Here is a 14,801-nt window from a genome sequence, read left to right as displayed (position 1 = left end):
ATGAAACTAACACTGATTTAGTCATTCCCTTACTGATGAATATTTAGGTTGTTTCTCTTTTATGTGATAAAAAAAAAAAAACCCACTACAGTAAACATTCTTGTAGACATTCTTGTGCCTATACAAGAATATTTTTTAGGACACAGCTATAAGGGATTGCTGAGTCACAGATTAGATGCATTTCTAAATGTAGTAGATTGTACTAAGTCACCATTCTAAAAGGCTATTCCAATTTATTCCCCCACCAACAATATCTAAGATTTTTGTTATTGTCATGGATATATTTATGTTTTCTTCATCCTGAATAGATTTTGATCATTTTCTTCTTAATAGAAAATCATTCATTTAACCCACATTTCAAAACCTCTAGTACAGAGTTCAACATAATAATCTATATAATAAAACCTATAAATCTCTCCTTTATCTGTGCTTATGTCCCTTTCCTTATCCTATGGTGTTTGTTTTTTCCTGTTCTTTTTTCTTAATTAGCTTTGAAAAAGGTTTCTCTTTTTTTCTTGTGAAAAAAAAATGTTTCTTTTTGGGGGGGGATTTGCCACGTATATTATCACAGCTATATATAGTAGGTTTATACAATAGCTATAATATAGTAGGTATAAAAATGGTTTCTCTTTTTTTCTTGTGACAAAAATGTTTCTTTTTTCAAAGAAACATGTCTTTGATTAACAATTGACCCTTGAGGGGATCCCTGGGCGGCTCAGCAGTTTAGCGCCTGCCTTTGGCCCAGGGCGCGATCCTGGAGTCGTTGGATTGAGTCTCGCGTTGGGCTCCCAGCATGGAGCCTGCTTCTCCCTCTGCCTGTGTCTCTACCTCCCTCTCTCTCTTTGTCTATCATGAATAAACAAATAAAATCTTTTTTAAAAAATTGACCCTTAAAAAAAAATAAAATAAAATAAAAATAAAAATAAAAAATTGACCCTTGAACAGCACAGGTTTGAACTGCGAAGTCCACTCCTAAGCAGTTTTTTTTTACAGTATAGTATCGTAAATGCATTTTCTCTTCCTTATAAGCTTCTTTGTTCTAGCTAAGTTTATTGTAAGAATACAGTATATAATAAATATAACACAAAAGACGTGTTCATCAACTATGTTATCAGATCAACAATAGACTATTAGCAGTTAAGTTTTGGGGGAGTCAAAAGTTACATGTGGATTTTCACTGTGCTGGGGTTGGTGCCCCTAATTCCCATGTTGTTCAAGGGTCAACTGTACCTACAAACTTACTGATTTTCTCTTTTCTAACCACTAATCTGTTTTTAATCTTTATCAATTCCATCTTACTTTTCTTAGTCATATTTTCTTGGCTCTCTTTTTTTAACTTCTGATTAAATGGTTTATTTTTATTCTTTTTTCTTGTTTAATTATAAAAGCTGTTAAAGCTCCTAGTGGTTCAATGTGCACAGCCTTGGCCTTCTTGCTTATGTAATGTTCTTGTTATCATTGTTTTCTAAATAATCTTTAATTGCACTTTTGATTTCTCTTTGATACAAAAGTTATGTAGGAGTATGTGGGGTTTTTTTCTTTTTTAAGTTTTGGCATTAGCATTTGATTTCTCTGCATTGTAGTCCAAGACTGTGGCCTGAATGATTTATTCTCCCTGGAATATGTTAAATTTTTTTTCCTGTGGCCTGATCGCTGATCACACTTCACAAATATTCCAGGAGCTTCAAACAGAGGATAGATTATCTTCAGGGAACAAAGTGTGATATATATCTGTAGTTGGGAAAATATTTTTATACAATCTGATTAAAGTCCGTCAACTGAATCACTGAATGGAGTTTTTAACTCATAGAAGAAGTGCTTCTTTTATTGTAAGGGTCAGGCTTTGTTGAGACTTTAGAAGAAGGAGAAGGAGGAAGGAGAAGGAGGAAGACAAGGAGGAAGAGTAGGAGGAGGAAAGAAGAAAGTTAGTTTGCTCAGAATTCTAGATACTAGGGTTTAAATATTAAGAACCAATTTTGGAGGACTAACTAACTATAGAGATTTGTACTATCAACCCTAGACTTCAGAAGGCATGAGAAATAATAGAAGCCTAATTTTCTATCCTCAAAGGGATAAGTGCACAAGGAGAACAATTAGAGAGGGCATAAGAAAGTTAGATATGGGTGAGTGTTTCTGAGTGGGGGCTGTGGTCCTGCCCCCTCCCAATGTTGAAACTCTGAAAGAGGGAAGGGAGGATTTGGGTTTGAGGATCTGAAGAAACCCCTATTTTTCCTCTGCAGCCCTAGAAGAAGGGACCCTCTCCAAGTGTTCTATGCCAATATGGTATGACCACCATGGAGTAGAAAATGGTGACAGGGCTGGCCTAGACTCCCCCAAAACTTAACCACTAGTAGTCTATTGATGACAGCTGCGAGGGCTGTCAGGGGAGTTCACCAGGGCAAGGAGTGCAGGGACATGCATGAGATAGTCAAAGGCTTTGGCACTGAAGTCACAGACAGACCTCAGGAGATCTGCCAGAGCTGACATGAGGCCCAAGGCTCCTGGGACCCTCGAGAGGGACACAGATCTGGCCAAGGAAACAGACTAGCTATGTTCTTTGGCCACCAAGAAAGAAGGCTACCATCAAAGACCAAGTGGGACAAGATTGTGCAGTGAATACTGGCCTTGTCTCACACATCCTCCAAACTATAAGGTCATCTGAGCCTTTTAAAGTCAAATGAAACCCAGAGGAATGGGAAAAGTAGCTTTCAAAGAAGCAAATTTTCTTCGTATTTTAACATCACTGGGAGGGGGATGTGAGTTATAATCAATGGCCCCTTATAGTTAGTTGCTCCCAGCTGGCCAGTTTGTAGTCATGACATAGTTGCAATTGTCTATTTGTGTGTGAAGATCAAAAATACCAATTTCAAAACTTGTAGAATAAATGGGAATTAGCAACTTGGAAGAAAATCCCAAAGCAATAGGGAAGCATTCATTACCCTTAGGAATAAAATGGTTGTATGGAGGGATGGGAAGAGTCAATTAAACAGGGCCCAAAAGTAGGGGTTGAAGGTTGGGTTCCCCAGGAAGTAGATGCTGAGATGGAGATAACCATGCAGAAGTTTTATTAGGGAATGCCCTTTGGGATCAAAACCTATGGAAGAAGCAGATTAGGCAAAGAAAGGAATTGAGCTATAATGTAGTCACAACGAAGGCCTCAGCCCAACCCATGGGGAGCTCTGAAGCTGGCCAACCCTTTACAGTAGTTTCAAGTTGGGGCAAGGGTCCAGACCTTATATGCCTGTGTTGGCCAATTTTCAGGAGGCATACCTTGGGCGAAATGACCCTCTTCAAATAAGGCAATCTGCAAAGAGAACTGACAAGAAAGTGCTCTCTGCCAGGAACATTCCCAGCAGCTGGGGGAATAGGAACTTCCTGGCTGAAGGAGAATCTTGGTGGCACATCACAGCTTTCACCACTGCAGGCTTGTTCTACCTATTTGAAGATTTAGCTTCAAAAGCACCCAGCATCAAAGGCTTTTAGGTTTTTTACGGATTCATTTTAAGAAAAGCTATACCACCAAAGCTCTTGATGGCATAGTGGACAGTACTGTGCAGAAAACACATAGATGATTCTGAGTCAAAAAAATGATACCACCGGATAATGGTACTGCATACAATTGTGCAGACATGAAGGCAGACACACACCCAGGATAGGTGTCCATTGCTGTGAGAACAAATAGCCACCAAGTGATCAGTTGGTCTCCTGGAGGAGAAGTGCTGTATCAAGGGCAGAGCTTGGTCTCTGTTGCAGGCAAGTTGGACATTCAGAGTGGGCAATAACTGTATCAGTTTTTTTTAGTGGGTGTCCATGCAGTTAGGTCCATGTGGAACTTCTATCTCTGTACCATGGCCACTCCATTCATGGGCGCATTAGGTAATTTATCATGCCAATTCTGGGAAGAGCTAATGATGAAGTCTGGCTGATGTCAACTTTGGTTTGGTTGGGTACTTTGTCCACTTGGATATTCAATTCTGGTTCTGTGGTGGATGCTTTATGGTGGACATGAGCCTATAATACAAAACTCTTCACACTTGATGCTCAGTCCCAGAGGTTTATCCACTTGTCCCTACCCCAGGATTTTTTGTTCCGAATCTTCCAGTCATTGTCCTTCTAGACCTCTAGACAATACATCAACCCTTTGACCATTGCCTATGAGTACATAAATATTCTTATCTTGCACTACTTCTATTTCCACACAAAGTACATAGCAGGGGTACTACCTGCAGCTCTACCCAACAAGCTTTTCCCTTACCATTTTCAGTGCCAACCCTGAGTGTGGTTGTGCCACAGTAGCTTCATTTTCAGCTTTTATCCACATACTGAACCAACAGAAATGTACATCAAGTTAAGGTTTTTCTTCTTCCATCAACTGGTCTTATGGGATCCCTCATGAGGCTATAAAAGTAAATGGAGGACAAGTACAAGTGCAAGGATGGTGGGTAGTGGGGGCTCTGAACTAGCTACCTGCCCATGAAGTTTGCTCATGTCCTCTAGTCTTGCTTAGGCTCAGGTCCAGATGTACCATTTCCATTTTATAGTGGATTGCTGCTCAGCTCACCAAATTTGTGACTGAGAAGATCCAATAGTTTTGTATGAGGAACTTAATTTCAATGTCAAAAATCAGAATCAGTGGTAGCTAGATTTTCTCCTTCTTTGGATCCACAATAAATATAGCATTTAGAAAGATTTCCCAGGATTTCAAGTTTCCAGAAGGAACAGAAAAAAATGGGACAAGAGATGATTTGGTTGTGAGGTAGGGATCCATGATGATGGGAATCTGGGATTGGGGAGCAAATACAGACTAGTTCTAGGCAGTAATGCCTGTTTAGGGACAGAGTTAGAGGCAAAGAAATTCCTAAAGGGAGTGGTTGACTAAGATGGGGGCATTCTTAAACAATGAGGCTACGTATTCTGAGTATTTATATATTCGAGGTTCCTTAAGTACCTCTTTTATTAAGCACAGCAGAGATATGAAGCACAGCTGAAGGTGAGACTGCCTGTATTTGGTTATGTAATAGATTAAATACGGTCACAAATTCTTTGCCACTCCTCCTAAAGTAGAATCTCCTTCCCTTGAATAGAGGCAACCTCTATGACCTGTTTTGACCAATACAATATTGTAGACATGCAACTGCTATGCAACTTGCAAGATTAAACCTTCAGATCACCATATTGTAAGGGAACCAAGCCTCTGAAGAAAGAGAGGCCATTTGGAAGAGCACAAAGCCACCAGAGATGTGCACGAAGTCGAACTTGATGCTGAATGCCGCCTAATGAATGATCCCAGCCAACATCTCCTGCAGGGGAGGAACACCCATCTCATCCCTGCCTGAATTCCTAACCCACAGAATAGTGAACAAACTAAATGGTTGCTGTTTTAACCAAGTAAGTCTTAGGGGGGTTTATTGTGCAGCAGTAGATAACTACAACAGATTCCTACAGTGTTCAGTGAAAGTGGGCTTAAGAGAAACCATAATCTTAATGATGACTCTTACCTCTCTAGATACAGTAGAAATGAAACTGTCAGCAGTCTGAGTGAGGAGCCGTGGAGAGAGAATTCAGAGACAGTGATTCAGTAAGTCTGTCTCTTTAAAGGAAAATTATTTTCTATTTGGTTTTCCAGGGCTCTCTGTCATAAAGGAGACACTGACTTTATTATTAGAGCAGCTCATATGATTAAGCTAATGTTTCTATATTCCTCCTCCTCAACCACACCTCCTTCTCCCCACCTCCACCACCACTGAAAACAACAAAATCCTTGCTTGAGGCTTATTCTGCAAGTATGACATATGTATATAAAATCATCCAAATAAAAGAACTTTTTCAATAAAATGAATTTAGCCAAAAAAAAATCTTTTTAGAACTTCTACAAAGCTTTCTTGATCTTGATGAACAAGTAATTGCAGCAGGTCCCAAGGGCATCTGTCCACTCAGCTTTACAGAGAGCTTCCCAGAACTTATCCCCCTTAAATCCAGTTATCAGTGAAAAAAAAAAAAAAAAAAAAAAAGCCAGGACTAGATGGTGGTGTGGACTCTGGCAAGGGAGAAACTGATTTCTATTCCCAGTTGCCTCAATATTTGTGCCTTCGAGTAGGCCTCAGATTTCTCATCTTTAAAATGGAGTGTTATTCATTCAACAAGTATTTATTGAGCTCCTACTATGTGCCAGGCACTCTTCTAGGCATGGGATACACTGGCATACAAAATAGACAAAAAAGACAAAAATATCTGTCCTCTTGGAGCTTACCCTCAACTGAGGAGAGACAATAAAATACAATGAATCTGTAAATTATATAATATAATAGAAGGTGATAAATTCCATTGGAAAAATAGAACATGGTGAGGAGCAACAGTATTATAAGAGGAGAGGAGTAAGTTTTAGTACTGAAAGTACCACACCCATTGGGGTAGAGATCAGTGAGGAGATGACTTTTGCACAAAGACTTGGAGGAGAGGAAATGACCGTGTGGGTACCTAGGGGAAGAGAGTTGCAGATAGGAGGAACAATGAGGGCAAAGGTCCTGATGTGGGAATATGCCTGGTGATTCAAGAAACAAGAAGATCATTGTAGCTGGTGAGGAGAGACTAGTAGTTGGTGGGATAAGCATCAACCACATAGAACTTTTGGCTATTGTAGGGTTTGGCTTTACCTCTGATCAAAGTGGGGGCCATTGGATAGTTGCTAGCAAAGGAATGACATATTCTGATGTGCCTTTTCAACAGAACCCCTCTGGCCTCTGAATTGAGAACAGACTCACAGGGAGCCAGGAAAGAGGGAGTCTACCACAATACTCTAAGAGAGAGCCGAGGATCCATGCCCTGACTTTCTCATTTGCTTGCTGTGGGGCTCTTTGAGTAGATGGCACATAAAACACGGGGGAGAGAATGAGAGGAATGTAAATGGTTTTTCTGGTTCTCTTTGACACACAGACTCTGTACTAGACTATAGCTGGAGGCTGAACAAGTACCAGCTGATCTTTTCTGGGGGTTATGACAAATGTGATGGAGGTAGTGAGGGAGAAAGGAAACTGTTTCCTTCCAAGTTTATTGGCAATAAACTAGAGGAGTGGCTGGCCAATCCAGAGAAATCTGATCCTCGCTTGACGTGTATTTTGGGGAACTGAGTGGTCATGCACTCTTTGATCAGGAAATTCAGGGAGCCTGTCAATAATGGCTGAGTTTTAAAGACTGAAAATACTCTCAACTAGGAGCACTGGCATCCAAGTTCCTTCCAAAAGATTTGGGAGAGGAACCTGCAGCCAAATATGCAGCAGGACATGTGGGCTCAGAAGACAGTAACTTCTCCTGGGCTTTTGATCTTTATTGTCACTTCCTTTTACATGTGATTCACAGATAATCTCATGCCTTCCCAATTCAAGGGAGTGTACAATGAATGTTATAAAGGAAACCGTCTGGAAGGATTTAGCCCGAGAGCCTGAATTCATCCAAAACACACATCAATTACTTGGAGTGAGCTGATTACCTTGTGACTCGTCTTATTCCTCTAAACACGTGATCATCGCTAAACAAATCCACTTCATCAAGGGTTCTTCTCAGTTGTGGTTTGGTCAATCAAAACTTGCTGCAGTTTATACAGAAGTTTAGGAACCCTGAGGAAACTTGAATTCAAAAGGCGGTCTATTGTATCTTCCATTGTCCTTTTTCTGTACATGTGGCCTCCTTTTCTCTTTTTCCTCAGCTCAGCCCCAAGGCTCTCACTGTTTCCTTCAACCAACACCCTTTGGGTGCCTTCTATGTACTAAGCACTGAGCTCAGCTTTACAGATTCAGAGTGAAATAATTCAAAATCCCTGCCTTTTGGCTGTATTTGCTGTAAAAAGTAGAAGGATATATACAGAACCCAATGGACTGAGAACAAGGGATGCAACTAAGTACCCCAAAGAAGGGTTAGGTTGGCCTCTGTACCAGGTCTTGGGCTGTGAGATAAAGAGAGAAAAGCATATTCATAGCAAAGGAAATAATAGCTAATAGTTACAACCAGCTCCCCCCCAAATATGTGTATACATATAAATTAATTGTAAATTTGTTAATAGGAAAGATGTATAGCACACAATTGACCAATAATAACAAAATATACACTCATTATTGTAAATTCCATTATTGCTAATTAATTCTCATAAAATGTTTTCATTCATTTTTGCTGAACTATTGTATCCACAACCAATCTATGGTTGCAAGTGACATGACTAGTGGTTGATATATTTTTTTAGGATTTATTTATTCATGAGAGACCCAGAGAGACTGGCAGAGACACAGGCAGAGGGAGAAGCAGGCTCCATGTGGGGAGCCTGATGCGAGACTCGATCCCAGGACCCTGGGATCATGGCCTGAGCCAAAGGCAGATGCTCAACCACTAAGGCACCCAGGCCTTCCAATATTTTGTTTACACTAATGAGTGAGATAACAGTGAGATAAAAATGCATGTCAGAACTTTACTCAGTGGTTGGTAACATGAGCAACTTTGCTGAGTTGGGTAACGGTTTCAAATGCTGGAAGAATATTTTCTCAAGTTTTTATACTATTCATAATATAATAGCTATAGACATGGCACATTTTTTTATTTAATCTGTTATTAACATGTATCCATCATTTTCTCAAGTCTAGGCACTCAACAAAACACTGCATCAAATCCTGATTTGTAGCATTTGCTGATTTCTGTGGCTGCCATAGCCAATTTCAAACCACCAATGTGGCAAATAGATGCACAGTAGCAAGCTCTCATGCAATATTTCTAGAATACAGATACAATAGACACAACCTCAAGGGCATAAATAACAGAAAAAAATGTAGCAAAATGTAAAGTGAGGAGTTTTGAGCACTTATTTCCCTTTTTAATATAATTTATTTAGTTAAAGGTTGATATAACTTAATGTTTAATAGTGGCTATGTTTAACAACTATCTTGCAAAATTCCTAGAAATTGGACACTTGGCTCTCCTAAACCTGTCCAAACCACCTCCACCACACCTCTGGACCTAGCCCACAGTAGGAATTCAATTAGTGACAGCTGACGTGCTTTCTTTTATGAAGGAGCAAAAAATAGAAATGGATTAGCCAAGGTGGGTAAAAAAAAAAAAAAAAAAAAAAAAGATTGGCATGAGTCCATGAAGAACAGGCTTTCCTGAAAGCATCGGTGATGTCTGCCCCTCCTTTGTCTGAGTGCTTTCTGTGTCATTTTCTTCCGGAAGTGTGTCAGGCCCGCTTTGCTCTGTGAAGGAGAAAGATCTCTGTGGAACGACCCACATGTGTCAGTCTCCCTCCTGAGCAGGCTGAGCGTGATGGGCTTCCCCACAGAGCAAATAATGCCCTCGCTTTGTGTCCAGACAAGGGCGCTCACCCCTGCCTGACCTCACACACTGTGTCAAGTGACAAGGAGAGACTGTCTCCAGCAGCTCAGCCATCTTCACACCCAGCAAGATCTGGAAATAGTTGTGACTGTGCACAAGGAGCATTTCTCAAGTGTCAATCAGGAAAACAATCCATCCTTCTGAAATTCATGTGACAAAACCCACAGGGAGTAAGCTACTAATATTGAAATAACAAAATCCATATGTTCCCCGACAGCAGTTTGGGTTTTAAAATACACCTCATCATCTCTGTGAGCTAGTGCTTAACAATGCCTCTTCAGGCACCTCCACCAAGCAACAATGGGCTTGCTCAGGATGGCAAAGAACCCGTGTTCCAAGTGGTGGTCCTAAGGGCTTTGTAAAATGTGATGGCACCTTTTACTTGGAGCCCTCAGCTAGGTTTCCTTTGCCTACAGGCTGGAGAGCGGGGACAAGTAAAGAGGAACAGAGAGAGTAAGAGGAAGTCACATCTCCAAGCTAAGCAAAGTTATGGTCAAGCTAGTAGGATTCCCATTTCCCTGGTTGAGTGCCCAGGGATGGCGCTCCATCTTCTTTCTCAATGGCTGTAAGAGATGGCAGAGAGGACCAGCCGACACTGGACATCTAATACTTTGTGTGACACTGTCCCTGCTTCTTGGATTTTGCCTTCCCGTTTTCTGAGAATCAAGCCACATGGTTTCCAAGGAAGCAGTGCAACATTATCCTGCTCCTCTAGCTACAAGTGATCGGTTCAAGGGATAGGCATCCAGCCCAATTTAGGCTAATCAATCTTATCTCTTAGGAAATTTTGACTTTGGGCTTTGGAAAAGGGATGGGTCTCCCTCTAGGATGCTCAATCTGCCACATGGAAAACTTCGGTCCAGTTGATGGCCATGTTCCTCTATATAGATTAGGTAGGAGACAAAACTGGTCATTACAAGAGAGAAAGGAAAAGAAGACAGCAGAGAAAAGCAGAGGCAAGCCATGGTGAGAAATTGCTTCAAGTCCTGGTTCCATTGGGATCCTGAGGCCCAAATGCCCTGCTATCTCTAGGTCCATATTACTTCTATAAGCCTTTTCAATCCCTAAATAAAGAGCTAGTTTTCTAGAAAATTCTGTGGTGGCCAGCAGTGTCTTCTGATCAGCTGATTAGTCTACCATAAGTTTCCTATTTGCTGCTATGAAAAATTACTATTTTTGAACCCTTATCAATGGCAATAATAATAATACTTATGAAACATTAACAGGTAGCAAAACAGTGCATTAAGAACTGTACCTGATTTAATTAATCTAATCCTCCCAGTGATCCTGTACAGATGGTTTTATTATTATCCCTACTTTATAGATGGGTAGCATTGAGTCTTTGAGATTTCTTTTTTTTTTATTTTTTTTAAAGATTTTATTTATCTATTCACGAGAGACAGAGAGAGAGAGAGAGAGAGAGGCAGAGACACAGGCAGAGGGAGAAGCAGGCTCCCTGCACGGAGCCCAATGTGGGACTCGATCCGGGGACTCCATGATCATGGCCTGGGCTAAAGGCAGGTGCTCAACTGCTGAGCCACCCAGGCTTCCCGAGTCTTTGAGATTTCTATGATTAAGTGTCTCTACCTCATGACTGCACTAGAATACCTGAGCAGTTTTGTCCCTTGTGCAGTCCTATTTGTCTCACTAAACATCATGATTTTTGTTTCATAAATATAGCTATTCTACTCACTCATTTTTTTTTTGTCTTTTGTCTGTTTGAGGAAAGGATTTGAGGAGCACTTCTTTAAAATATATATAAGTGTGTGTATGTGTGTATATATGTGTGTATGTGTATAGTTATATATGTGTGCGTGTCCATATAAATATATTGCAGTGGGAAATAATAAATTTCATTGAATGCTCAGTTGGGACAAAGTGCAAATATGAAGATATGAATGCAGGAATAATGACAGTGCAGCCAAAGCATCAGACCCAGGATAATAGGGAAGACACTGATCACAGCATTGTTTACAATAATACAACACCGGAAACAAAGTATGTGTACCACAGAAAGAGACAGAATATATCGGGACACATCCATTTGAGAAAATGTACCGTAAAGTCAGACTAAGAACATTGAAAAAATGCTCATAATAATTTTTTTCATTAATAAAACAGAATGTATGTTGTAATACTAACTTTGTAAAAATTTAAGGGAGATAGGAACAGATCTCAGGCCACAAATCCAAGTCTGCAAGAAATAATACTTCTTTACTTTTATAACTTTTGAGTAGTAAGAATGTACTCACATAACAGCTACACATGTACCCAGAGTTCTGGACACTGTATCCTGAAAATTCGATGGGACCGTGTTCTAACTCTTCCTACCTGTGCCTTTTCCCCATTTCCTTTGTTCCCAATTCCATAGACACTTTGGCCACTTGATAAAGCCTAAGGAGGAACAAAAATCCATTTGAAGAAATACACGTCAATATTCTCATAGGGTATGTGATACGTTGAATTATTAGTCTGCATTTGTCACTCTCTTATAATAGTTATCCACATCTAGCCAAAGATCCACAGAGGCCGCCCATGCTGACTCTTGACTGGGCTAGACTGTGTGACACAGAGTCTTGAAATGTGTTTGCATGACTAAGCCACTGTCTTGCACGGTTGGATCCACTATGAGAAAAATATACTCCAGGTAGTTGCTGTCTCTTTGGTCTGAGCCTCTATGAAACTGACCTGAACCCAACCAGAGATGGGAGCCTGGAACAGAATGTCAACCCAGCTAGATTGTAGCTGACCCACAGAACCGTGAGCATAGACTAAAGGATTGCTTGACACCACTCAACTTTGGGATGGTTTGTTACACAGCTTTGCTGTGGTAATGGTTTGCTAATACACGTGCACCATCTCCCTCCCCACAGTACTTCTGCTACGGGAAAACCACCGGATCCTACCCCTTTGAGAAGAAGAATGCATAGCTGAGCGGTTTATCCAATAAAGTTATTTGGTGTAAACAAATATCCCTGTTGTCTTTCTGACTTGGTCTCTGGCAAGAACTTAGGTAGGCCACCCCATGGTATTGCTACCTCAGCATCTGTGTTGTTTGGCCAGCCTATATGGGCCTCCAATGATAGTAGCCCTCCCATGCCCACCCCAATGCAAGCATGGGCCCTAGATAATAGCCCACAGAGTCACGAGCAAATGTAAGTTCCTGATATGACTCCCACAACAGCCTCTATTATCAACAGTCTCCTTCACCTCCCGGGGCCTTCTTCTTTGTGCCCCTTAGATAGGACCTCCATGGAGCTTACCAAAACTCTGCTCTTTTTGCTTTGTATCGATCAATATGGCCTTAGCCTGGGAACTCCAAAGCACTCCCCTCATGGACCCTAGTAAAGGCATGTGCCCCAGGGTCTGTTGCTGTGTCTACACCCTGCCTGACCTCCCTCATGGCCCCTGGAAGCATGCTGTGTACTTCCTCCAGGACTCATGAGTGATAAGCTGATTTCAGTTTCTCTTGTGGCCTGTTGTTCACTCACAACTCATGATTCCAGACCCTGTGCTTCTCTTAACAAATTTTTCTTTATATTTTACTTATTTATTCATAGAGACACAGAGAGAGAGAGAGAGAGAGAGAGAGGCAGAGACACAGCTAGAGGGAGAAGCAGGCTCCACACAGAGAACCTAATGTGGGACTCGATCCGGGGTCTCCAGGATCACACCCCGGGCTGCAGGTGACCCTAAACCACTGCGCGCCACTGGGGCTGCCCCCCTTAACAAATGTTAATTTAACAGACCCCTACTAGTCTCCTTTTCCAGTTCATGGGATCTGTCTGAAGTGTGTCCAGAGAGGAAACAAATGGACATGACTCAGTATGACCTCACTGCTCAGAGCCACATAGTTCAGGTGAACATCAAAACGTTTGCTAAAGACCCCAAACCCCAGGGTATGTTTCCAGTGTGGAGACCAATTGTCTCTCATCTAGGGTACATTGTCCGGTATTTCCAAGGATGAAAAACAATCATGTGTGTAAAGCTTTGTCGACCTGTGCTCCCTGGTGGAAGTCCCAGTCATCTCATATTTGAAGTAGGAACAGAAAGAGGGGCTGATACTTGGGCATGGGCCAGGCTTCCAGCTGAGGGAGAAAGCAGCCAAGCCAAAGAACTGTGTTCCAAATGGGTCATGAGGGAAATGGGGAGACTCCTTCATCAGAAGCTGGAGGGCAGAGACAATTGGGCCCAAAGAGCTAAGAATGTAGAGGCAAGAAGCAGTAAGTCATCATAGGTGAATGGAAGATGGTCTACAGAAATTCAAGAAAAGGGGGATTAATTCCTAGGACTGGAGTCTCCATGCTCCTTCTGAGGATGTGAATGGCTCTCCCTAGAGATATGCAATCTGACTAAAAAAACCAAGCCTACTGCCTCATTCATAGTAGATATTTAATAAATGGTTTCGTTTCTTTCTTTCTTTAATCTCTTTCTCTATGGCTTTTCTGAGTACTTAGGGATCTCCTTCTGGACTTCTAATATTCAAGGGATCTTCTGCCTCTTTGCCCCTCCAAGTCTGCTAATCACTGTTCTCATCCAAGTCTTTAGACAGCCAGTTTCTGTCTTCCTCAAACACAAGGTTTCACTGTATGTCATAAAGTAAAGGGCTGTCTATGAAAAAAACAAGCATTCACTTGTGTCTGTCAAAGGTTCTAAAGAAATAATTAAAATGTTTAATTTCTTGAAGTTAAATGTGACCAAAGATCAGTGCCAAAAATTGGTAACAGACATCTTTTTTCCAGCAAAGATGTATTGGAGAGAATTCAGAAGTTCAAGGAGTGGGGTGAGTTCTCCTGAATCAGAAAGACCACATCTAATATTACTCAGCCATTAGAAACGACAAATACCCACCATTTGCTTCGATGTGGATGGAACTGGAGGGTATTATGCTGAGTGAAATAAGTCAATCAGAGAAGGACAAACATTATATGGTCTCATTCATTTGGGGAATATAAAAAATAGTGAAAGGGAATAAAGGGGAAAGGAGAAAAAATGAGTGGGAAATATCAGAAAGGGAGACAGAACATAAAGACTCCTAACTCTGGGAAACAAACTAGGGGTGGTGAAAGGGGAGGTGGGCGGGGGGTCGGGTGACTGGGTGACCGGCACTGAGGGGGGCACTTGATGGGATGAGCACTGGGTATTATTCTATATGTTGGCAAATTGAACACCAATAAAAAATAAATTAAAAAAAGAAAAGAAAAAGAAAGACCACATCTCCTATCTGGGTCTGCATTGGTTTCCCCCACATGGGCTTCTATATCAAGCAAGGAATGTCAGTGTTATCAATTGACTCTGTAAAAGAATAAGCCCAGCCAACCCCAGGAAAAACAAGAGGAAGAAACACTGCTATTTCCAAGATTTGTTGATGATGGAAGGAGGGTTTCAGCCCAGGAGCTGCCGGAAGAAGGTCTGAGAGAGAGAGAAGTGCC

The sequence above is a fragment of the Canis lupus genome, chromosome 22, assembly GCF_048164855.1.
Source record: "Canis lupus baileyi chromosome 22, mCanLup2.hap1, whole genome shotgun sequence".
Classification (NCBI taxonomy): domain Eukaryota; kingdom Metazoa; phylum Chordata; class Mammalia; order Carnivora; family Canidae; genus Canis; species Canis lupus.
This window is presented reverse-complemented; position numbering follows the sequence as displayed.